The following is a 27,863-nucleotide window of genomic DNA, read 5'->3' as shown; positions in this document are numbered from 1 at the left end:
GGGAAAAATGGATATTTACAAGTTAAAGAATGAAACTAGACCCCTATTTTACACCACTCACAAAAACTAACTTGAAATGGATTAAAGATTTTAATGTAACAGCAGAAACCATAAAATGCCTAGAATAAAACAGAGGAAAAAGATTTGTGTCATGTCTTGGCAATGATTGTTTTAGACATGACACCTAAAGTAAAATAACAAAATAAAAAATAAACAAGGGAGACTATATCGAACTAAAAGAGTTTCTCCACGGCAAAAGAAATCATCAACAAAATGAAATGACAATCCACCAAATGGGAGAAAGAAATATTTGCAAACCATGTACCAGCTAAGGAGTTAATATTCAAAATTCATTAAAAAAAAAATCATACAACACAATAGTGGGGGGGGGGGGGGGGACAAAAACCCAAAAATTGAAATTTGAAAATCGGCAAAAGACCTGAATAAACATTTTGTCAAAAAAGATATATGAATGTCACACATTACATGAAAATGTTCTCAACCTCAATAATTATCTGAAATGCAATCAAAATCACAATGAGATATTACCTCATGTGTTAGAATAAATATCATTGAAATGGTAAGAAGTAACAAATGCTGGACAAGATGTGAAGAGAAGGGAAGCATTGTGCACTGTTAGTAGGATTGAAAATTAGTACAATTATTATAGAGGTTCCTCAGAAAATTAAGAAATAGAACTACCATATGATCTAGAAATTGCATTCTGGGAATATGTCTGAAGGAAACAAAAAAACTACGTTGAAGAGATATCTGGAACCTCATGGTTATAGCAGCATTATTTACAATAGCCAAGATATAGAGACAACCTAAGTGTCCACTGACAAATAAATAGGTAAAAAATTGTGAGATATATATATATATATATATATATACACACACACACACACACACAAAATGGAATATTATTCAGCCATAAAAAAAGAAGGAAATCCATCAGTTTGTCACATGAATGCACCTTGAGGACATTATCTTAAGTAAATTACATCAGACAGAGAAACACAAACACTGTATGAACTCACATGTTGAATCCATTAAGAAAAATCTCACAGAAAAAAAGATCAGATTTGTGCTTACTAGTGGTAAGGGGTGGGAAAAGGAAAAATTAATGAAGATGGTCAAAAAGACAAATTTCCTGTTACAAAATAAATATTAAAGATGTAATGTATAACCTGATGACTATAGTTAACACTGCTGTATGATATATTTGAAAGTTGTTTGGAGTATAGATATTAGGAATTCTCATCACAGAAGACAACAAGTTTTTTTTCTTCTTTTTTTATATGTATATTATTTGTGGGTGTTAACTAAACTTATGGTGGTAATCATTTATTAATATACGTAAGTCATCCTATCTAATAAAAGAGTAATATGTAAATTAACCATCACTCTACTACACCCACCAGCCACGCCCACCAGCCACACCCACCAGCCAATCAGGAGCGAATATGCAAATAAACCCAACCAAGATGGCTACGGCCACAGAGAGCAGGAGGGAAGCTTGGGTTTCCCTGGCAATGGAGGAAGCCAAGCTTTCCACCTGCCCTTGCTGGCCTAGGCCTCCACTCAAGGCTACAAAGTTTCAATGATAGAAGATAGATAAATCCAAACAGAAATGGCGGCAGCCACGGAACTGGAAAGAGCAGGAGGCTAGGGTTGCCCCCGGCGATGGAGGAAGCCAAGCTTTCCACACACCCTGGCCAGCCCAGGCCTCGCTTAAGGCTACAAAGTTTCAATTATAGAAGATACATAAATCCCAACAGAAATGGCTGCCGCCACGGAGCAAGCAGAAGGCTTGGCTCCGCTCCAGACTACAAAGTTTCAATTGTAGAAGATAAATAAACCCCAGATACCAGGGCCTCCGCTTGGGTCTCCAGGGGGCGTGGCCGGCCTGCAAACCACCACAGGCCCCTCACCCAGGCCACCCCATGCCCCAAGGGAACCCCCACCCTGATCTGGGACACCCTTCAGGACAAAATCAGCTGGCCCCCACCCATGCACCAAGCCCCTATCCTATCTAATAAAAGAGTAATATGCACATTGACCATCACTCCAACACACAAGATGGCTGCCCCCATGTGGTCAAAGATCCTGCCCCCATGTGGAAACAAGATGGTCACCACAAGATGGCCAGCAGGGGAGGGCAGTTGGGAGAAACCAGGCCTGCAAGGGAGGGCAGTTGTGGGCGATCAGTCCAGCAGGGGAGGGCAGTTGGGAGGAACCAGGCCTACAAGAGAGAGCAGTTGTGGGCGATCAAGCCTGCAGGGGAGGGCAGTTAGGGGTGACCCAGCCAGCAGATGAGGGAAGTTGGGGGTGACTGGGTCTGCAGGGAAGGACAGTTGAGGGGGACTCAGGCCTGCAAGGGACAGTAGTTGGGGGGTATCAGGCCTGCAGGGTAGGGCAGTTAGGGGTGACCAGGCCTGCAGGGGAGGGCAGTTAGGGGTGACCAGGCCTGCAGGGGAAGGCAGTTAGGGGCAAACAGGCTGGCAAGGGAGCAGTTAGGCATCAATCAGGCTGGCAGGGGAGTGGTTAGGGGTTGTTCAGGCTGGCAGGCAGAAGCAGTTAGGGGCAATCAGGATGCAGGCAGGTGAGCAGTTGGGAGCCAGCAGTCCTGGATTGTGAGAGGGATGTCCGACTGCCCATTTAGGCCCGATCCCACGGGATCAGGTCTAAACGGGCAGTTGGACATCCCTTGAGGGGTCCCAGATTGGAGAGGGTGCAGGCTGGGCTGAGGGACACACACCCCCGTGCACGAATTTCGTGCACCGGGCCTCTAGTCTTATATATATGCTGTACATCGCAAAATTATACAGTGCTGTATGCCAAGCATAGCTCCATAAAACTGGGGTAGGAGGGGAAATCCTCTGCTCAGACTCTTGACCTAGTATTCTGCTAAACAAAGCCCTTCAAATACATTCTATTTACATTGTTATGAAAACTTCTATGTAAAAGACAACATATTTACTTGCTATTAATACATGTTTCATACAGACTTTTTGGTAGGTAAAAAATTTTTAGTTTGACAATCAGCACACTGGTGGTCAAAAAAGCGCCCTAGCTGGTTGGATCAGTGGATAGAGCATCAGCCTGCACACTGAAGGGTCCCAGGTTCGATTTCAGTCAAGGGCACATGCCCAGGTTGCGGATTCGATCCCCTGTAGGGGGCTTGCAGGAGGCAGCTGATTAATGATTGTCTCTCATCATTGATGTTTCTATCTCTCCCTCTCCCTTCTTCTATGAAATCAATAAAAATATATATTAAAAAAAGACTTGCACAGGCTGGGTAGTTCAATTGGTTGGAGCATCGTTCTGATATGCCAAAGTTGCAGGTTCAATTCTCAGTCAGGGAATACAAGAATCAACCAATGAATAAGTGGAACAACAGTTGATCTGTCTCTCTCTCTCTCCCCTCCTTAACTCCCTAAATATCAATAAGTTTTTTTTAATTTATTAAAAATAATAATAATCCTATCTAATAAAGAGGCAAAATGCTAATTGACTGTCATGCCCTCACAAAGATGGCAGCACCCACAGCCAATAAGGAGGGAATATGCTAACTGACTGCCACACCCTCAAAGATGGCAGCACCTAGTCCCCTCAGCCCCGCCAGGGTGGCAGGCGCACAGCACAGCTGGGCCCACCCCTAGGTGGGCCCGGCCGCCCTGCACGCCTGCCTCCGGAGTCCCCCAGTCCCCTCAGCCCCCCAGCCACCCAGGGCTGGCCTGAGACGCAGGCAAGCCTCGGATGGCAGCTGCCCAGCCGTCCAGGGCCGCCCGAGGCTCAGGTAACCAGGGCCAGCTGAGGCTTGCACTGCTGCCAGTGGCAGCAACAGAGGTGTGATGGGGGCATCACCTTTCCCTGATCGCCGGGTCGCCTCCCGCCCCTGAGGGCTCCTGGACTGTGAGAGGGAGCAGGCGGGGCTGAGGGACACCCTCCTCCAGTGCATGAATTTTCATGCACCGGGCCTCTAGTCTATAATAATAAAAGCATAATATGCTAATTAGACAGGACAGCCAAACGACCTTATGGACGACCTTCTGGATGAAGCCGGGGCTATGAGGGCTGAGGCAAGCCACCATGGCTGCAAGGACCGAGCCCCTTGCACAAATTTCACGCATCAGGCCTCTAGTAATAATAATAAAAGCTTATCATGGAATACTGAAATCTAGTCCTTGTCACTAACTTCCTAGTTATATGACCTTGTATTTCAAATTCTTGGTTTCCTTGTATAGATATTTAAGCAATAATTTATCTGTAAAATTAGGAGAATGTAATACTAAAGACCAATGATTGAAAATGTATCATATGCTAGACCAGTCTGGAACAAATATCAGCCATCTGACTACCTCTTTCACAAGCTGTACTGTTTTTTGTTCTAGTTAGACTTTATTTATTTCTCTAAGTCAATACCTATTTCTACTTTAATAAATTACTTTAAAAAGAAACTATCTATCATGAAAATTGATCATGGAAAAATCAGTATTATATGCCATCTACCACTGATGTCAATTAACAAATCAATGAGATCATCCCTTTTGGGGGAATTCTGAACGATGAAGTCATGAAGGGATGGAGAGGAATGTAGGAGAAAAATGAGAAAAAAATAAGCAGAAAGAAGTCAAGTCACAAAAATAGCAGTGTTAAAATGGAGTTATGAGTCATGTGATGTGCCCCAGACAACTAAGTCACCAGTGTATGCAAAAATTTATTTTTAACAGCTTTATTGAGGTATAAATAACATTACCATAAAATTCACCCACTTGATGTGTATAATTAATATTTAGTATATTCCAGAGTTGTGAAATCATCACAATCTAATTTTAAAACATTTTCATCAACCCAAAAAGAAATCCCTTATCCATTAAGTCATTCACCCTTCCTGTTACCAATCCTAACTATTCCCTTACCCCTGAGTACCAATAATCAACTACCTGTCTCTACAGATTTCCTATTCTGTACATTTAATATGGTAAATTATACAGTATGCAGCATTTATGCCTGATTTCTTACACTTAGCACAATGTGTCAAGGTCCATTCATGTTGTAGCATGTTATCAGTAAGTCATTCCCTTTTATGGTAAAATGCTATTCCTTTGAACAAATATACCACATTTTATCCTATATAATAAAGAGCTAATATGCTAATTAGACTGAACAGCAGAAAAACCATCCAGATGACCTTCCAGACAAAGCCAGGGCTTCGAGGGCCGGCCGAGGCAGGTGGGGCTGTGAGGACAGAGCCCCTTGCATGAATATCGTGCATCAGGCCTGTAGTTTATAATAAAATTCAGATGATGACATTGTTTCCCACATGTTGACTGCTATAAATAATACTAGTGGCCCAGTGCATGAATTTGTGCACGTTGAAAGGAAATTAATTAGAAGAAATATTTTAATATCGCTATTCGCCCTTTCTCTATAATATAAGTGTCTACCAAATTCACGACAGACAATGACAGATCAAAACACACGCGTGCGATTGGCAACAGCAAGAGCATTATATGTATCGCACATGTGCGAGTCAACTTAGCTTTTATATATATAGAATAAACTTACTTAATTAAACCTGCTTTCTGATTTAGCTAAACTTTTTCCAGCCCAGTGAAACACCCCAACTTCCCTTTCAGGTAATTGTCAGCAACACAGCAGTAAATATAAACACGAAACAGTTTATTATTGTAGATCACACAGGGAGAACAAAGGGTAAAATATTTAACTGCAGCAGTGTTTGACTATATTCTGCACACGTAGTGAGAAAACCTGAAGTCATTTTCAAGGTCCACTATTTCTTACTTCTTTTCAGTCAGGTCAAGTTTCTAAGCTTTCTAAATCTCCGTTTTCTGGCTAATGAAAAGAGAATAGGATTCTACCAAGTCTCCTATCTACCTACTCCAGGACTTCTGTGAGGATCAAATGAGATGAGGCACAGGAAAATGCTTCACAGACATTTGGTTAAAGTGTAAATGTTTCCACCTGTTTATAAAGCAGGTTGTGGTCCTGGGCTGAAGAAACTGCAAGGAGGCTAGTCGCTAGGGAGAGGAAGCTGGGCGTTGCTACTGACATCATTACCTGGCGCCCACAGCCACTGTTTCCGGGTTAGGCTGGGCTGTGGGCCACATTTTGCACCATGGAGTCTCGGCAGCATCAGCTGTGATTTGGTGGGGTGTTGCTCCGGGGTGGTGGGGGGCCTGTGTCCCACTTGGGGGAAGCCGAGTGTTGCATTGTCAGTGCCATTTCTCCTGCATTGAGCATCTGCCCCCTGGTGGTCAGTGCACATCATAGCGACCAGTTGGATGGTCAGACATTTAGCATATTAGCCTTTTATATATATAGATTATTATGAATATTTGAACAAGTTTATTCTTGTCCATTTTAAGACCTAGCTCTGTAGTTGCTGAGCTGTATTTTTATTATAAACCCACAACATCTGAGGTACTCTGTGGGTATCCTTTATCCATTCAATATGAAATAGCTTCACTAGTGTGAACATACATTACATGAGTTAAAGGAAGTTTTTTAAAAATTTGTAAGTACCACAAAAGAGCAGTGGACAGACTCAATAATCTGAGTTATGTTTTCAATGCTAGATTTTCAGCTCCAAGATCCCGATTACGTTACTGTCCCTGAAAGGATCTCAGTTTCATCATCTGTGATTGAGGGATGCTGGGCTAAATAATAATAAATGTTATATTATGTTCTAAAGTATTATGATTTAAACTTAAAGGTCTCAGAGAAGCATGTGGATGTGGATATATTAAGCACCTAAGTCCCAAGGCACCAGCAATAAAAGACAAAATTGATAAAATGGACTTGATGAAACATAAAACTGGTTCATTTCAAGAGAACGTTAACAGAATAAAAAAAGCCAGATGGGGAGAAATTATTTGCAAATCACCTATCTGATGAACTTGTATTCAGAATATATAAAGAACTCTTAAAACTCAGTAAGATAAATAATCCAACTGAAAAATGGGCACAGGATTTTAATAAATATCTCTTCAAAGAAGGTATACAAATGGACAATAAGATAATGGCATGATGTTCGGTATCATTCATCATTACCAAAATGCAAATCAAACCCACAATGAGATACCACTTTACACACCTACTAGGAAGACTATAATCATAAAGACAGACAATAACAAGTGCAGGCAATGATATGGAAAAATGGGAATCCTAATATTTTGTGGGTGCAAATGTAAAATGAAACAACCAATATGGAAAAATGTATGAAACTTCCTTAAGAAGTTAAACATAAACTTACTATTTAACCCAGCAATTTTTCTCCTCGGAATCTATCCAGAGAAAACATATGTCCACTCAAAGACTTGTATGCAAATGTTCATATCGGCATTGCTCATAGGAGCCAAAAATGAACATAATCCAAATGTGTATCCAAATGAGGATAAACAATATGTGGTATGTCTATACAATAGAATACTATTTATCAATAAACATTCAGGAAATACTAATCCATGCACAACCTGAATGAGCCTCAAAAATATATTAAAGTGGCAAGATGGAAAATACTACAGGTATATGATTTCATATGAAATATCAAGAAAAGGCATATCTATGGAGATAAAAAACAGATTAGTGGGGCTGGAAGTGCAAACATGATCAAAATAATGTTAGAGGGGATTAGAAATGTTTAAAATTGGATTGTAGTGATAGTTATACAACCCTATATATTTTGTGAATTCAACACTTACAATACTGACTTTTATACTATGTAAAATATACTTTCATAAAGTCTGAAAAAGCTAAATAAAGAATACTGTCAACACTAACTTTTAAGTTCAAATCATGTCAGAAAATAGCCCAATCTCTTAGTGATCGACATATTAGGCAGCAATTAAGTACTTATATTATTTGAATAAAGAAATGTATCATTAGAGAAAATTAAGCAATAATCATATGCTAACTGTGTACCCTGTAGTACCATAGTAAAGCAAGGAATTAATGTTGGTAGCAACTGAATTACAGGCATAGTAAATTATGCTGGCAATAATTTAAGTCACCCTAAATCATCCATAGAAAGTTAAATCATCTATAAAATGCTCAAATCATCTATAAAAGTTGAATCAATATATCTGTGCCTAATTAGAGAAACAGATGTCACAAAAACATATATTTTTACATTATTAATTTTGCTAAGGGCAACTTCTAAATAGGAAAGTACTTAATTTAAAACTAATATATACCGCCTGGCCAGTGTTGCTCAGTAGTTGAGCATCCACCCATGAACCCAGGAGGTTGCAGTTTGATTCCTGTTCAGGGTACACGCCCAAGTTGTGGGCTCGGTCCCTAGTGGAGGGGCGGGGGGCGGGTGGATGCAGGAGACAGCCGATCTATGACTCTTTCTCATCATTGATGTTTCTATCTCTCTCTCCTCTCCTTTCTTCTCTCCGAATCAATAAAAATATATTTTTAAAAACACACAAATACATGCCATATTCTAGTCTAAACTTGCATGTATATATTCACCTAATCTTAACCCAATCCCTATGAGGTCAATAATATTATCCTTATTTTACACATGAGGACATCAAGGCTCTGAGAGGTTAAGTAGTGTGCCAAAGATGACTAGATGGTACAGTTAGTTCAGTTTATTTTGAAAAAGTAAATTTATTCCAATGTAATTGATATATTAGGGAACAATGTGAGCATAATTCAAATTTTGTATTTGCTTATGAACAATTTCATTCACAACAAAGATAAGGTGAATGCAAAAAACTTAACCCAACTGAACTTTGCCATGTAAAAATACATGAAAAGCACATACCTTTTGCAACTGGTCTGGTAGCTCAATTGGTTAGAGCATAGTGCTGATATGCCACAGTTGCAGGTTCAATCCCCAGTCAGGGCACATATAAAAATCAACCAGTGAATGCATAAATAAGTGGAACAACAAATATCGAAGTTTCTCTCTCTCAAATCAATTTTCTTAAAAAAGCACATACCTCAAACATCTACAAGCTACCTCAATACACCTCAGTTCACGATGAAGTGTACATCACATCCATTCACATCTGGTTTTTCCACAAGGGAATAATATATTTTGCAATATAAGGTGTCCAACAAATTACAGTCTTTATTAGCTAAGCATTTAACATTTATGATATTTTTTAATGTCACTGACAAGTTTTTTAGTATTATGCCATAAACTAATTTTCCCATAAATCCTGTGATTTTTTTCACTGTATGATTTTGCATAGTACAGTGATATTTTAGCAATAAAGATGTTGCATTATATCAGATCTAACTCTAAGTAGTAGAGTGATATCCAGGTTTGCTCATTTCATATCAATGCTCTTAAGTTACAAGGTTTCCCACCTTTATTTATGTAGTCATCCCAAACTGTTAGTACACTATGTAGTTTTGGATACCTTACATTTCTAGTTCTCTTTTATATGAACTATTGTGACTACATGTAATTGCTCACTTAGTACTTCAGTCGAAAGGCTTTAGAATTCACTGACTTCTTTCTTTTTCTTATGTTCCACATCTGATTTATGAGCAAACCTTGCCAGCTACCTTCAAAATATTTCTAGAACTTGACTTTTCACATCTCCAACTGCTACTGCCCTAATCCAAGCTGCCATCATCTCTAGCCTGAACTATTACAATAACCTCCTATCTAGTTTTTCTGCTTAGATCTTTATCCCATCTAACATCTTTCTTCCACACAGCATCTTGAGTAAGCCCTTTAAATCCCCTAATGAAAGCCCTCCAATTAAATATATAAGTATATTTAAATAAAAGCATAGCTCCTGACCATGGCCTACAAAATTTGGCTTCCATGCCCTTATCTACCATGTTCCATTTAACCTTAACAAACAGCCTTCATGCTATTCCTTGAACATACCAAATCTGCTCACACCTAATGGCTTTTACATTCACTCTTCCCTCAGCTGTGAAATGCTCTTTCCTCAGACACTGGCATAACTTCACTCAGATCTCAGCTCCAATAGCACCTCTCAGATTGGCCTTTCTTGGCCACCATATTGAAAATATCAGCTTTACACTGATTTATTTGTCTCCTTAGGACTTAATAGGGACAATAGGAATTGGTTACTTAATAGAAACAAAAGAGATATTACACTGTATTTCTTATGTTCACAAAACAACATCTAATAATAAAGTAAAATGAATAATAGAACAATTAAAAGAAGATGATGGGATCTGAACCAAGATGGCGGCATAGGTAAACACCTAAACTGCTGCCTCGCACAACAATTTTAAAACTACAACTAAAAGACAAAACGTCTATCACCCAGAACCACGGGAAAGCTGGCTGAGTGGAAGTTCTACAACTAGAAGGAAAGAGAAAAGAACATTGAGATGTGCACAAGCGCTGAAAAGCTGAGGTACGGAGGCATGTGAATTGGGCTGGCGGCGGGCAACTGGGTGCGCTGCTTTTTCCAGCCCGAAGGGAGACAAGCTCCCGATTACTCTGAACTCCAGTTTCTGGGGAGACGCTGGGGACCCAAACTCCTACGGGGAGAAGCTGGACTGTCTGCCATCGGGTCGGAAAGTGAGGGTGGCTTTCTTGCAGAGGTGCACGCAGCAATCATTGTTTACTGCGCTGGGGTGCAGGACACAGGGACTTGGAAACACAGAGATGCAGAGACGGCTGACTGGCAGCCATCACTCTTTGCCACGCTCTAGCCTACTGACTCCCTGAGACCCCGCCCCGCACAATCTACAAACCCACCCAAGCTCCACGCAGCGGCTTTTGCATATAAATGGCCTGCCCTACCTCAGCTTAACCTAACAAACTGCAGCTCTGGTCAAACAGCTCCAAAACCTCCAAACCCCAAGCAAAGAGGAGAAAACTGTAGTTCTCACTGTAGCTCCTGCTGGGTGGCCTCAGACAGTAGCTGACCTGCACCCCATTGGAGATCCAGAAGCTAGTGTATCTAGTGGTCAGTGTGAGACGACACCAGATTTCAACTACTCACATCTATAAGTGACACATTCAAGAAGCAGACTCAGTGAGCACCAAAGCCCCACTGAAGCAAGTCCTGCACCATAAGCGTGTATCCAGCACAGCAGTTCTTCCATTATAGACACAGCGGGTCCTCACAGCCAACTGGCCTGGAGGTCAATTCCTCCCAGTGTACCAACAGCAATCGTGGCTTATCTACAACAAGACTTTGCACTCAGCCCACAAAGGGGTGCACCAAGAGTGTCCGCCTCAGGTGATAGACTGAACCACTGGTCACCTGCCACAGAAAACCACTCCATCAACACAGGGAAGCAGCAAAATGCGGAGACAAAGAAACATGTCACGAATGAAAGAAATGGAGGAAAGCAAACTACTGGACATAGAGTTCAAAACCACATTTATAAGGTTACTCAAGAATCTTCTAAAAACTGCCGAGAAACTTGATGAGACCTCCAAGGAGCTTAGTGAGACCTTCAAGGACCTTAATGAGAATGCCAAAAAAATGGAAAAGGACCAGTCAGAAATTAAGCATACACTGTCTGAAATAAAGATTATACAGAAATACAACTGTAGATCAAAGGACCCCAAGATTCAAACCAAAGATCTGAAATATGAGGAAACAAAAAACACCCAACCAGAAAAACAAAAAGAAAAAAGAATCCAAAAATATGAAGACAGTGTAAGGAGCCTCTGGGACAACTTTAAGCATACCAACATCTGAATTATTGGGGTGCCAGAAGAAGAGAGAGAGCAGAATATTGAAAACCTATTAGAAGAAATAATGACAGAAAACTTTCCCTACCTGGTGAAAGAAATAGACTTACAAGTCCAGGAAGCGCAGAGAACCCCAAACAAGAGGAATGCAAAGAGGACCACACCAAGACACATCATAATTAAAATGCCAAGGGCAAAAGACAAAGAGAAAATCTTGAAAGCAGCAAGAGAAACACAGTTAGTTACCTACAAGGGAGTACCCATACGACTGTCAGCTGATTTCTCAACAGAAACAATGCAGGCCAGAAGGGAGTGGCAAGAAATATTCAAAGTGATGAACAGCAAGAACCTACAACCAAGATTACTCTACCCAGCAAAGCTATCATTCAGAATTGAAGGTCAGATAAAGAGCTTCACAGACAAGAAAAAGCTAAAGGAGTTCATCACCACCAAACCAGGATTATATGAAATGGTGAAGGGTATTCTTTAAGAAGAGGAAGAAGAAGAAAAAGGTAAAGATAAAAATTATGAACAACAAAATGACAACAAATGCATACCTACCAACAAGTGAATCTAGAATCAAGTGAATAAAAAATCTGATGAACAGAATGGACTGATGAATATAATAGAATCAGGGGACATAGAAAGGGAGTGGACTGACAATTCTCAGGGGGAAGGGGGTTTGAGGGGTATGGGAAGAGATTGGACAAAAATCTTACACCTATGGATGAAGACAGTGGCAGGGGGTAAGGGCATGGGTTGGGGTGGGGTATCAGGTAGAGGGGAGCTATGGGGGGGGGGAAGAGGAACACCTGTAATAATCTGAACAATAAAATTTATTTAAAAAATAAAAAAATCACATTCAAGAACATTCAGGAATGAAAAAAAACAAAATTTTTCAATACTGTACCACTATGTAGTATTTTCACCATATAGATAAAGTAGACATAAACTCAAAAACATAATTGTAAAAATATAGTAGAATAATTAAAATGTGATGGTTTAGTATTAAAAAAAAAAGATGATGACTAAATCTGCATAGGAACTATGATACATTAAATATCAAATGGAAAAATGACTGCATATTTGTGTTACCAGAGACAGGTCAAAAGTTCTTGCTAAACATTCACAAAGGACTACATTGTTTGTGTTGCCTAGTCCCTAGTTTCATAAATAAAATAGGTTTTAAAAGCTTACATACTCTATTAGGTTTAGTTTTTTTCTTACTAATATAAAATGGGAATTTTTCTATACCCCTGTCTAACTATGTATTTCCATGAATCACCCTATACCATACATAACATATTCATACAATTACTTGTAAATACAAAAATCCTTTATATAATTCATCTATTTGTTTTTTGTTAATATATCATATAATTTAAATTTCTGTAATAATTCAATTTCATTTCATCTTCATATCTACAATATCTCAGAATGAAAGAATTTTATTTTGAGGAAATAGTGAAGAAGGCAGGAAAGGAAGAGCCTTTAAAGATTATCAAGCCCACTGATTTAAAACTATATTTTTTTCTTTTTTGTAAGCAGCTGGAATATTGTCCTTAAATGAAATTTACATGAAAGCCCAATACATAGAACTTGAATGAATCTACTTTAGGCAAGGGGGTGGAGGGAAAAGTGTAGGTCTAGAAAGAAGAGGAACACTTAACTATTGACTGCTTATTTGCCTAGGATTCAACATCCATCCTATTTATTTGAATATCTCTAGGAAACTCCAAAGGGGAAAATGCCACTTCTAGTCAAAGTGTTAGTTTACAGACAAGGAAATGAGGTTCAAAGATGACTGGCTGTAGGAGTTAACTATCTTTAGTCAGTTAATAGTGAAGATGAAATTTAATATAATAATCAATTGCATTAAAGGCATTGTGTGCATTTTATAAAACAAATCCTATTTCCTGAACAAAATCATTTTCTAGGCTGAGAAGTAATCTTTTGTTCCTTATCTACAGAAAATTAAGTAAGACCTTTTATTTCACTTTGCCAGAGCTGAATATACCATAATACATTCTGGTGACAATATAGTCCACTTTCTCTATATACATTTGTACTTGTCAAATATGTCCTGTTTTAGGTAAAACTGACCTCTTTATCTATAGAAAGCAGTTCCTTTCATAGGTTAGGAATAATTTCAGATGAAGAAATCAGTTAACATCTGTTGTCTTGCCTACTTGGTTCTTGATATCTGTATTGTTCATTCACTCAGAGATTATTTAATTCACACCTACTCTATACAGCAAAGATTCCACAAGTGTTAGAAACCCAGTGAGCAACATGGTCTCTGCCCTAAAGAGATCATAATGAGCTCACAGTAAAAATGATATTTAATTTCTTTTTCTCTGCATTTGGGCACATTTCACCTAGCCATTTGCAAATAGACAACTGATGTCAAAAGTTATGAGTACTGTAAAGACAACCTTGTCACTATAGGCAAACTTCATTTTAAGTATGTGACTATTTAATAGATACATAGTGGAAACTCCAATCTTTATAAATGAAAGAATAAGTAACCAATGAAAAAATAAAAGAAAGCTTACCAGAATGTCATCAGGATAAGGAAAGATAACATGGCAAAATACGTGATATATGGACACTGAATATGACTTCTCTGGAGAAGGTAGTTTTGATCTACAATTTGGAGCTTGTAACTCTAATTATCTTATTAGAAGAAAGGTTTAAAAAGGATAACACATTAAATTAGTGTGAAACAAGAGAAAACTAAAAGAAATAAACTCACTTGGCTGATTAGAAGCTTGATTAAGTTGGTTTCTTCTAACTTCCTATCTATATATATAAAAAGCTAATATGCAAAGTGTCCCCTCAGGAGTTCAACAGGGAGAACAGTTCAATTGCTTGCTATGATGTGCGCTGACAACCAGGGGGTGGTGCAGAACATGGTGGGCAACCAGAGGCAGCTGTGGGTGCTGAGGGAGTGAGGGAAGGAGGAGGCGGGGAGGCGAGGGGGAACTGAGTGGTGGCGGCACGGGCGGCAAAGGAAGGAGGCGGGGAGGCAGGGAACCTGATTGGCCCTGATTGCCGGCCAGGCCTAGGTACCCTACCTGTGTATGAATTTTGTGCACCAGGCCTCTACTTAATATATATATGTTGAACCATAAATTTTCTCATAGATAGATTTTGCATTATAAACAAGTGATTGACAATGTTGTTTTTAATGACTAGAACAAAGTAAGTAGGGAAAAAAGGAAAGACTATGGGACTAAACTGAGATTCTAGGGTCACTGTATTGAGGAAAAAACCCATGGGTTAAAGCAATGGAATAACTAGAGGCTACTGTGAGGCATTCCACTGAACAACATCAGTAAAAGTTCCCTTATATATGCATCATAGGCCACTCTATCCACAGGTAGGCAATTTTCATTAGTGAAACATATATGAGAGTAAATAATTAATCTGATATTCAAATACAATAAGAATAAAGCCAAGACCATTACTTGTATCTTATAGAAAACAATGTATTTGTAATTCCTCAGTATGACCCATCCACAGTAGGTAATAAAACAAAATAGAAAAACAGCTTGTCACAAAATGGCCAATGGAGCAGATTCCGTGACCAATAATTATGCTACCAAGCTACAGGGACTTAAAAGGTAGCTCATTTTGCATATGTAACTTGTTTCCTCAATGTCTGAGACTAACAGAATCAAAGAAACCCACATCCTAAGCCACAGTCTAGAGGCACCTGGCCTTATTCTTATCACAGGATGACAAAATGATTTCTGCAGACATCCTCAAAATTTGTATAGTATTTTTTTAACTAACAAAACTGTTGCATCCTTCCTGAATTCTAGAATGGTCAAAAAGTACAATGCAAACACTTTTTCAGATAACCTTTGTTACCACATTTAAAGGCTCAATGACTGGAATATGTTTCAAAATACATCTTCCTTTTCTTTCCCATTTCTGTTCTAGAATCTTTGCTTCTAAAATGTTTAAATCAATGCCAGCTTTGCAGTATTCATCAATCCACCAAAATAATTAACAATTTTATGATCAAGAAACAATTAGTCTGAGTAGGCATCAATATTTTCAAAACAACTTTTTAGGTAATTCTAATACTCAATCAAGGGTAAAAATCATGTTCATATCATGATCAGCATTCTAGAGATTATAGATCTAAAATTACAATGTTTGTAAACTAATATAAGTATTTTAGAAATTCAACCCTTAACCATACTTTCAACCCCAAACCCTGATCTACAATCTTTGTTATTAACCTATATATTTTTCTTGCTTTATCAAATGATTATCAAATAAGAGATCCTCCAAGTATCCTTTCTCAATTACTTTCTACAGTGTACACATTTATATATCTAAGGTGGTTCTATAATTTTTATCTAAAATTCTTTCAAAATTCATTTAAGTCATAATACCATTAAAACTTGCCTCATTAAGAATTCTAATCCTAACCTTTATGGAACACTTTAAAAAGGACTTTGCATTGAAATCAGCTCCTCCATAACTACATACCAATAAAGTTAAAGCCTCAATAAAATGAAAAGTACTTAATGTTTCATTAGGAAAAACAAACTTAAAAAAAAAACATGCAGTAACTTTTTAAAAATTATTTTTTATTGATTTTTAGAGAGAGAGGAAAGGAGGGGAAGAGAGACGAGCGGCACATCAATGGGCTGCCTCCTGCAAGCCCCCTATCAGGGTTTGAGCCTGCAACCTAGCTGTGCCCTGTCCAGGAATTGAACTGGCAACCTCTTGGTGCACAGGACAAGGCTCCAAGCAACTGAGCCACACTGGCCACAGCAAGTAACATTTTTTTTTTAAATCTTTATTGTTGAAAGTATTACAGAGGTCCTCCTTTTCCCCCTCATTAACCTCGTCCAGCCAGCTCCCTTTGCCCCCCTCCCTCCGCCCCCGCAAGTAACATTTTAAGAAGTATCATCTCACTTGATTCTCAAAGGCACATCATCAGTTAGCAAGTGGTTAAATGGCTCACTGAAAATAGTATGGATGCTGTGGCTAATTCAGAATTGCTTTTCTTTATTGGCAGAATTTCAAAGAGGAAAATGAAATTTGTCAAACAATGATAATCTGCCAAAATATATGTTGAAGTCCTAAACCCTAGTACCTCAGAATGTAATCTTATTTAGAAAAAGGGTCATTATAGATATAATGAGGTAAGAGGATATCATACTGCAGTAGGATGTGCCCCAACCAAATCCAGTATGACTGGAGTCATAATATGGCCATGTGAAGGCATAGGGAAAACACCATGTGAAGATGAAACCGTTATTAACAGAAGATGACCATGTGAAGACAGATATAGGGAGAACACCATGTGAAGATGGAGGCAGAGATGGTGTGGTCTAAAATTAAACCTTTCCCAGCAATCGCTAGAAGATAGAAGAGAAGCAGGGGACAGATGCTCAGTGCCCTCAGAAGGAACCAAAGCCTGCTCACACCTTGATTTAGGACTTTTAGTCTCTAGAACTGTGAGACAAAAATATTCTCTTACTTTAAGCCACTCAGTTTGTAGTGTTTTGTTGCCATGGCCATAGGAAACCAGTATAATTACACTTTATCAAACACAGTATGATAAAAAGTGTTTCATTATTTACAAAAGAGGAAAAAAAACTTCAAAATTTTAAAGAGAAAAAGATAGTCAAGTGACATGGATCTTGATCCTAGCTCCAAGATTTATTTGCTAATTTTATTTCTGTAGCTATAAAATGATTTCTCTTGGGGGTAGAGTTGTTGTGAGGATAGCATGATTCTCATACACAATACATACACAGTTATTAAATATAACTATATTTATATTTATCTTACACATACATATCTTAAATCATTCCATGTGAGTATATCTGATCACCCCAACAAGATTTATGAACTCAATGCAGGTAAGAATTATATTTGTAATCCCCATAGGGCCCAACGTATGACTGAGTGAAGATTAAAAATACTAGGTTTAAATTAAAAATCAATTCAGCCTGGCCGGCATAGCTCAGTGGTTGAGCGTCAACCTGTGAACCAGAATGTCGCGGTTCCATTCCCGATCAGGGTGGTCAGGGCACGTGCCCAGTTGCGGGCTCAATCCCAGTGTGGGGCATGCAGGAGGCAGCCAATCAGTGATTATCTCTTACCATTGATGTTTCTCTCTCTCTCCCTCTCCCTTCCTCTCTGAAATCAATAAAAAAAAATTGTTTTAAATCAATTCAGAGCCTTTACACATAGCTTATTCAGCAATCTATATATACATAAATAATAGAAAGCAGCTCAATATTCACAATATTATACTGATTAACTCATATTGTTTTGTCTGTATTGTTTTCTTGATACTGTAATAATTTTGATGTTTATTTTACACATACTTTTAACAAACACATATAAGTGGATTTACCATGAAGTTAATGAGGTTAAGCTTCAGGTCTCCTCATTTGGCCCTTTCCATGGCCCTGGAGAGATATAGGATACATGGTCACACAGTTTTATAAAAAAATCATCTAAAATAAAGTATTATCATTACAGTCAGTGAAAAAAGCTGTCTTTTTCTATCCTCCATCACATTTCCCTCTTGTTGGATGACTATAGTAACTGAAGGCAGTTTTGGAATACTGTTAAGAAAAGGATGAATTCAGGATACCTTTAGATTGAGGTTAATGTGATAAATTTAGTGGTTAACTGCCACTTCCTTAAATGGTTATTGCTAGTTGTCATGGTATAGAAATGGCTTCCAGAAATATTCCTATTTCCCACTGTACTGACTCACCTGTTTTATGTTATAAATGTGCAAAGCTAGAGGTCATATCCTGATAAACACATTGTACAGCTCTTGGCACTAATAATATGTAGATAATAGGAAAATAACAACAGATTTCCCACCACTATTAGTCATTAGGAAAAGTGGTTAACTGATTAAATAAACCAGAATGAGCAAAAGGGCTCAAATCCTATGCCTCTCAATTCAACTGACTGCCCATCTCTATTGCTGTGTTCCATAATCTATATGGGTATGTCAAAAAATCTATGCAGTTGTGTTGGGGTCCTGCCTCCACAATCTTGCTCTCGCACTCCCAATGAAGGACGTGAGCAAACTGTCCAGTTCTCCAGTTATCTTTACAGGTGGTCAAGCTCCACCATTCAAGGATAGTATGACATATGCCAGATTGCTCCACTTGTTAGCAAGGCAACAGGCCCATTTTCCTATGATGCAGAGCAATACTAGATGCAGTGATTTTGAATCTACCTTTGCAGAGGTGAAAGACTACTGGGCATGTTTGAATGCACCTGCTCAGACTACTCATGAAGTCACAATTCCAAATTATTTATCAGCTGCCTAACAAGGCATCTAAGGCTCCGAAATAATGAAATCCATCAAAATTTCATCCCAAGGAAAGGATCATCACTGGATCTGCTGCCATAATTAGCCTCACCCATAGGAAAACATCAAACTTTCTTCAGAGACAAGAGTTCTGGAGCCTAGCTAGAATGATGCAGACTCACTCATAAGCCATAGTTCATCTACGTAGCTTCTGAACATTCAGTGTTTCCATGATTCAAGCAGACAATAACTCTTTAGTTTCTACACAACTCTATCAAAAATTGGTAATTTTTAAGTTCAAGTATTTTAATTCTTTTTTTGTGTAGCACTGAGATCCATATTTACATAGATTTTTCTTATCATGTTTTTTTGTTTGTTGGTTGGTTTGTCTTGTCTGGCTCTTATTTTATTTTGTTTGTTTCAAAAATATAAGAATAATATATTAATACATATCACTTAAGTTAGAAATTTTGAAACAACATTTATTAGACTAAGTTTTATTTTTTATTATTTAAGTAGAAACCAGGAGCCACAGTTTAAACACACACACACACACACACACACACACTGGCCCAACATCCCAAAAATTAGTTCTAGGTTGTAACAATAGAAATTTGGGTCCAAAAGATTAATTTATGTTTAGTCATCAGATAAACAAAATAGAAATTTAAAATGTCACTTGAAATGTAGGTACCATAAGGGCAATTATAAAGCATGGTAAGTTAAAACCAAGATCATTGATAAGTATGCCAATGTGTTTCTCTTAAACAGCCATTTGGCAGTCTGGGATGTGACTCATTTTATGTTATTGTCAATTAAAATACAAACTCACTATATTGCTTATGTTGAAAAATTGTTAGAATGAGGCAAGTCTCCTAAAAAGGCAATTAAATTTTTAGGGTATATTAAAAAGAGAGTTTACAAAAAGACAGATCTGTGGCAAATATTCAGAGTAATCGCCCAACAACAGTAGGGCTTCGAAGCAGAAGAGAAAACATTTTAAATGCATGACCAAATGTTTTTTTGAAAATTACTCTAAAATTAGGTGACCAAAAATATAAGTACTATGTCTACAGTCTAGAGATGTAAAGATTTTCCATAAAAATGAATGAGCACAACACACATAGATCCTGCAAGCATAGCAAAATCTGAAACTAAAAATATTGTTTTAGCTGGTAAAAACATTTTTTATATGTAAGTGAATTATGGTGAGTTTCCTAACTGCCTGAAATGAATACTGAATTGAAACAAAAATCTGTAAAATTTGTATGTTTAAATGAGAAGACTAGAATAAGAAATAAGTACAAAGGAAAAAATAAATGAAACTTTAAACTACCAATAGAAACAAAGGAAGTATAATTGTAGGAGATATAATGCTTTTGTTATACAAGGAAAAATCTAGAATCCAAAAGGTTCTATTCTAGGTCTTGATAAGAAGTCCCATCTATAACACTCTTTAACCAGTCCATAAATTTTCCTGCCTATAAAATAGGGTAATGGTTTAACTGACAAACTACAGTGTCCGGACGGAAGCATTACCTGGGCCTGGTTATAAAAGTGATTACTTGGGGTTGACTCCACCCCACTCCAGGAGACCCAAATTCTATTGCAGGGCAATACTCCTCCAGAACAGAAGTTTCTAAAAGTACAGGCAGAAGAGAAATCTCTGTATTGTCTATAATCCTATTGCATTTTCCCTTTTCTACAGAAAAATGTGTGTGGGATCCTCAGAAATAACATTGTTAAAAGCACATTTGGAAGCATCATCCTTCCAAAGGCCAGGATACTTGACTGACAGAAGAATTCCATGAAGGCAGGAATTGTGTCTGGCTTGACTTAACCCTTCCTCTCCGTTCAAAGCCTGTCTTGATGCCTTGATCACAACTGGCAATCACTAAATATTATAGCAATGAGGACCTAGTATAACTCTCGGGGCTTTTTCAACATCACACAAGTAGACACTTTATTTTAAACTACTTAATTTAAGCATGATTTCTTTACTTTTTCACTAAAATGTCTTTATCACCCAACAAGACTGCAAAGCCAGCAAGGTTAAAAATTATGCCTTTTTGTTTCTGGTTTGTTTTTTAACTGAACAAAACTTTACCTTTTTATTTGAAGACTTGCTATGAAAAAAAAAAGTCTTTTGTTTATTTTTTGTCTCAGAGAGAACCTTGAATAAAGGTTTAATAACAACCACAGTATCCCATGAATATATATAGAAATGAATGTAATTCTTCAGAAAATGCTTTAAAAACAAAACAAAGGTAACACTATAGTTTACTTTTAAGAGGCATGGAAATTTTTATGTTTCCCAACCCTACAGAAAACTAACAGGATCTTAATTCCACATATTTACAAACAATCATATAATTTTCCAAAATAACTTCATATTAAGTGATTTGACCATAAATTGAGACTTTTTAAAAATAAAAACAAACCATTAGATAATTCGATTCAACCAATGGGTATGAGACTATTTATGAGGCCCTGTGCTAGAGGATGAGTAAGATATGACTTTTGGGTTCACAATCTATCTGAAGACTTGCCCAGGTAGTTCAAAGGACAAATCCAACAACAGCCCCAAGTTCCTTGATGCTTATTGAGGAGGCTTTTTCATAGTGACAAATACCACACAAATTATTTTTATAATAAGAATAATGAACTACCTGTAATGAATAATCAAATAAGGGGAAACTGGGCAGAAGAGATTTCACTCAAACATAAGATTACTTGATCACCTAGGGCAGTGGTTGGCAAACCGTGGCTCATGAGCCACATGCGGCTCGTGAGCCACAGTTTGCTGCTCGCGAGCCGCAGTTTGCTGCTCTGTTGACTAATGAGTTTGCCGACCACTGGTAGGGGCTTAATCACAAGGAACAACAACAGCCTGTAATTATTGGAATCGAGAGTCGGAGAAAAAGACTAGGATGTATTCCAAAGACTGTCTTCATCCTTGGAGATGTTTAGGTTATAAACTGAAAATTACTTTCTTATTTTGATACCTACCTGAAAGTAGGGTACAGGAACAACTGATGTTTTGAGGTCTTTTGCTGACCTAAGAAATTACAGAATAATATTTATACTGGAAGAGTAGTGAGGAAGATTACATATCTACAATGGTGATTAACAGAACTGTTGAGCACTACTCCCTATATTTCCAGTCTTTCTGGGTGAACTACAGACATAAGAAGAAACAGTAAGCTTTAAACTGCATTATTAACAACTCAAAGTAATAATGCCACCAGAACCAAAGCTCAGGTTGGTACAATTCATTTCATTACTAATTGCTTTGTAGTTTGTGATTATACAAAGACATGTGGTAAAATACTACACAAAACTTTAAGCAAGTTATTACCTAAACCTGGCCATGAATAGAGCCAGGTAAAATAAATTTTTATCTAATACGGTACATAAATATCACATACCTAAAGCGGTGGGCATAATTAACCACCAATAAATACATTAAAATCTCATGTTTCAAAAAAGAAAAAAAAACTACATAAAAACTGTATTAGAGCATGGCTCAGTGGTGGAGCGTCGACACAGGAACCAGGAGGTAATGGCTCGATTCCAGGTCAGGGCATACCTTATACCAAGGTTGTGGGCTGAAACCCCAGTGTGGGGCATGCAGGAGGCAGCTGATCAATGATTGATTCTCTCTCATCATTAATGTTTCTATCTCTCTTTCCCTCTCCCTTCCTTTCTAAAATCAATAAAAATATATATTTTTAAAAACTGAATTATTGTCTATATCAATTATGAATGCATTCTGTTCCAAATAATAAAAGGTCTAACCAACAGTGGATTAAATGGGCAGGGAGTTATTCTTTCTCAATTAAAATGATTGAGGAGGGGGGGGAAAGCGGCGGAATAGACAGACGTGTTCCGAGCCTTGTCCCAGAGCAGAAAGAAAGAACAGCTGAGGCTCGCACGAGGAGTGTTTGTTGGCAAGTTAAGGGACAGCTAAACTCGAGGAGAAGGTCGGGGACTGCTAGACAAGGTTCCCCTGACCGGGCAGCCCCCACTGCGGCTGGGTCACCTCCCAGAGCTACGGGCTCGGACGCGGAGACTATGCCATCTTGAAAGGGAAAGTGGAGCTTAACAGAAGCATGAAAATCCACAACTGCGGCACCCACCTAACAGCTGCGAGCCCCAGAACACCGGTCCCCAATTGTCACAAACATGCGGATTCAGAGGAGCTCTACACTCCACCACGGAAAGGTCAGATATCACCTGGGATAAGGTGAAGTCTCTGGTCCCGGCGGGAGAGAGGAACGCGCGTTTTGCGGGAGCTGGAGGACCAGGGAAGTCTGTGCCTAGAAAAATCCGTGGCGGTTGGGGCTGGCATGATCCGTGAATGTGGAAGTGGATCCGCAGAGCTGCTAACAGAAGGGATCTCCAAAAAGCAACCCAGTTTGATCTGACGTGCAGGGACAGCCTAAGAATTTCAAAGGTGTGCCGGCTGCTTAGACTTGCGCGCAGACCCATGTTCGCACACTTGGGCTTTTTCCTCTTCAAATCCTTGCTTCTGATTACTAAGCCCAATACATAGGATCACCCAGTTGGGGACACCCTGGGAGACAGCAGGGGAAAGCTATTTTTCTGGAACCTGGGGATCGGAGCGGGGAGTGACCATCGGAGAGCCAGCTTTGAGGCAGCCCACTTCCACAAACTGGTATTGAGTGACACAGGGAAAGAAGGATCTAAATACAGGCTAGAGAGGCCAAAGAGATCTGGCAGTCAATCAAGAAACACTGCCACCCAGGGGCTGAATCACAAATTGACTCTTGTGTAATCAAAAATAAAGGAATACGAGAAATTAAGACACATCGCCTGCTTGAAAATCAGGATTGCCTTACAAAACTGAGGAGCTGTGGAATGCAGGGAACTGCAATACCGTACGAACTGAGAAACAGGCATGCCAAACAGAACAATAGAGGAAGTAATGACCTCCACTACTGCACATTTTATTTTTTTATTTTTTATTTTTATTCTTTTATTTTCATTTTTTATATCTTTCACTCAAGAAACTAATTTGTTTTTCTTTTTTCCTCACTGGATTTTACCTTTTCAATTATTACATTTTTATTTTCAATCAGTATTATTACTACTACTATTTTACCTTTTTTTTTAAAGTATTTTATTTTCTTTATTTTACTTTGGGATTAGTGTTCTACATTCTAGTTTCATCTTTCCTTTAGCATCGTTTTACTCTATCTCAACTCTACCTTTATGCCATCACTCTCTTCCTAACCTTTCCCCTATTGGTGTCCTGTTTATCTTACCCCTTTCCTGCTTTAGATTTTCCCTATTCTTTCTGTTTAGCCCCTGATAAAATTTCACCCTACTTATATATCTAATCTACAATCCCCTGCTCCAAGTCCATACACACCTCTCTCTTCGCTGTCTTAACTATCCAAAAATTGTCTTCCTCTCTGTCTTTTTGTTGTTGTTTGCTTCAATGATGATTATATCTAATTTTTATGCTTTTTTGAGATTGTTTTGCTTACTCTTTTTTTGTTTGTTTGTTTCTTTGCTTTGTTTTTGTTTGTTTTTTTTTTGCTTCTGATTTCCCTAGCCTCGCTCAATATTAGTTGGTGTTGTAGTTTGTATTAATCCCCAGGTACTTGTTGTGGCATTTGCTGGGATTAGTGCTTGTTCTATTGCAGTTTTCTCCCCATATATATACTTTGTTCCCCTTTCTCTTAGTCTCTTTCTTGTCTCTCTTACTTTTTTTTTTCCTTTTCCCAATTTCATTTTGACACTCCTTTTTTTTTTCTTTCTTTCTTTTTCCTCTTCTTCTTTCTCTCCTATCCCCTAATTTTTCCTTCCCTGGTGGTCACCTTTATTAGAGGTTATTAATATCGTGAATACATTTCTGTTCAGTGCCTTGTGAGTTGTACCTGGTTGTGTTGTATTTTGTGCCTTTAAATCACGCAGGAGAGAGAGAACTACATAACCAGACATCCGGAGAAGAGAGACCATGGGGAGACAAAGACACAGCCCGCATATGAAAGAAAAGCAGGGATCACCAGAAAACGAAGTAAACGAAATGGAGGCAAGCAACCTGCCAGAGAAAGAATTCAGAGAAATGGTCATAAGGTGGCTGAAAAGAATGGAAGACAAATTCGACAATATGAGTCAGAACCAAGAGGAAATGAAGAAGAACCAAGAAGAAATGAAAAATGACATCGCTGCTGTAAAGAACTCAATAGAAAGCATCAAGAGTAGACTAGAAGAAGCATAGGACCGCATCAGTGAGCTAGAAGACAAGATGGGAAAAAATACCCAAGTAGAGCAGCTTCTGGAAAAAAAAATTAAAAAGCAGGAGGAGAGCCTAAGGGAACTTTGGGAAAACACGAAACAAAAAAACATCTGCATAATAGGAGTTCCAGAAGGAAAGGAAATTGAGTAAGGAATAGAAAACCTGTTTGAAGAAATAATGACAGAAAACTTCCCTGATATAGGGAAGAAAAAACCCACACATATCCAAGAAGCTCACAGAGTCCCAAGTGAAATGAACCCCAAAAGACCGACGCCAAGGCACATTATAATTAAATTGGCAAACACCAATGACAAAATAAGAATCTTAAAAGCGGCAAGAGAGAGACAGAAAGTTACATACAAAGGAACCCCCATCAGACTAGCAACTGATTTCTAAACAGAAACTCATCAGGCCAGAAGGGCATGGAATGAAATATACAAGTCATGCAAAGGAAGTATCTGAATCCAAGAATACTGTACCCAGCAAGGCTATCAATCAAAATTGAAGGTGAAATCAGGAACTTCACAGACAAAAAAGGACTAAAGGAATTTATTACCACCAAACCAGCAAAGCAAGAAATGCTAAAGGGTCTGCTGTAAAAAAAAGAAATAGGAAGCGAAGAAGGAACACAGGGGTAAAGAATAAAAATGGTGACAAATAAGTACCTATCAATAATAATTTAAATGTAAATGTGTTAAATGCCAAAATCAAAAGACATAGGGTAACGGATTGGATAAGAAAACAAGACCCATATATTGGCTGTCTACAAGAAACCCACCTCAGAAAAAAAGACACGCACAGACTGAGGGTAAAGGGATGGAAAAACGTCTTCCAGGCGAATGGAAATGAAAAAAAAGCTGGGGTAGCAATACTTATATCTGACAAATTAGATCTCAAAGTGAAGGACATAGCAAGGGATAAGGAAGGCCACTTCATAATACTAAAGGGAGCAATCCAACAAGAAGAAATAACTCTGGTAAACATATACGCACCCAATACAGGAGCACCCAAATACATAAAAAATCTCCTGGAGGATATCAAGGGAGAGATTGACAGCAATACAATCATAGTAGGAGACTTTAATACCCCACTATCACCATTGGACAAATCCTCTAAACAAAAAATCAGCAAAGAAACATCAATGCTAAATGACTCACTAGACCAGATGGAATTAATTGACATCTTCAAAACATTTCACCCCAAAGCCACAGAATATACATTCTTCTCAAGTGCACATGGGTCATTTTCAAAGATAGATCATATGTTGGGACATAGGCAAAGTCTCTTCAAATTAAAGAAGACAGAAATCCTATCAAGCATCTTCTCAGACCACAGTGGCATAAAACTGGAAATCAACTACAATAAAAACAATCCAAAGAAATCAAACACATGGAGACTAAACAGCATGCTATTAAACAATGACTGGGTTACCAGAGAAATCAAGGAAGAAATAAAAAACATCATGGCAACAAATAACAATAAAAACACAACAATCCAAAATCTATGGGACACAGCCAAAGCAGTCTTGAGAGGGAAGTTCATAGCTCTACAAGCATACTGCAAAAAAACAAGAAACAATGGTAATAAATTACCTAACCCTACAACTCAAAGAGTTAGAAAAAGAGCAACAAGAAAAGCCCAGTGTAAGCCGAAGGAAGGAAATAATAAAGATCAGAGCAGAGATAAACAACATTGAGACAAAAAAAAAACAAAAACAAAACAAAAAAAAACAATACAAAAGATCAACAAAACCAAGAACTGGTTCTTTGCAAGGATAAACAAGATTGATGAACCTCTTGCCAGGTTCACCAAGAAGCAAAGAGAGAGGACCCAAATAAACAAAATCAGAAATGAAAGAGGTGAAATAACAACAGATCCCACCGAAATACAAATGATTGTTAAAAATTACTACGAACAACTCTATTCCAACAAACTGTACAACCTGGAGGAAATGGACATATTCCTAAAAAAATATAACCTTCCAAAACTCAATCAGGAAGAATCTAAACAGCTCAATATGCCAGTAACTATGGAAGAAATTGAAGCAGTCATCAAAGAGCTTCCAGCAAACAAAAGCCCGGGGCCAGACGGCTTCACAGGAGAGTTTTACCAAACATTCAAGGAAGAACTAAAACCTATCCTCCTCAGACTATTCCAGAAAATTCAAGAGGAAGGAACACTTCCAAGCTCCTTCTATGAAGCCAGCATCACCCTAATACCAAAACCAGATAAAGACAACATAATGAAAGAGAATTACAGGCCAATATCCCTCATGAATGTAGATGTCAAAATCCTCAACAAAATTTTAGCAAATCGAATCCAGCAGTACATCAGAAAGATCATACACCATGACCAAGTAGGATTTATCCCAGGAATGCAAGGATGGTACAATATCCGCAAATGAATTAACGTGATACATCACATAAACAAATTGAGAGATAAAAATCACATAGTCATATCAATTGATGCAGAAAAAGCATTTGACAAAATCCAACACCCTTTCTTGATAAAAACTCTCAACAAGGTGGGAACAGAAGGATCATACCTCAACATAATAAAAGCTATATATGATAAACCCACAGATAACATCATACTCAATG

The 27,863-nt window shown here is 38.2% G+C and overlaps 1 protein-coding gene across 2 annotated transcripts in view; it reads right to left on the bottom strand.

The window, feature by feature from the left end:
- The window catches only part of SUPT3H (SPT3 homolog, SAGA and STAGA complex component), a gene marked incomplete at its 3' end in the record, with an annotated part of 513,397 nt that overhangs the window by 289,193 nt on the left and 196,341 nt on the right, over nucleotides 1-27,863 (bottom strand). The gene's annotated exons all lie outside the window — the stretch shown is intronic.

This window comes from Plecotus auritus (genome assembly GCF_963455305.1).
Source record: "Plecotus auritus genome assembly, chromosome: 4".
Classification (NCBI taxonomy): Eukaryota; Metazoa; Chordata; class Mammalia; order Chiroptera; family Vespertilionidae; genus Plecotus; species Plecotus auritus.
This window is presented reverse-complemented; position numbering and strand designations above follow the sequence as displayed.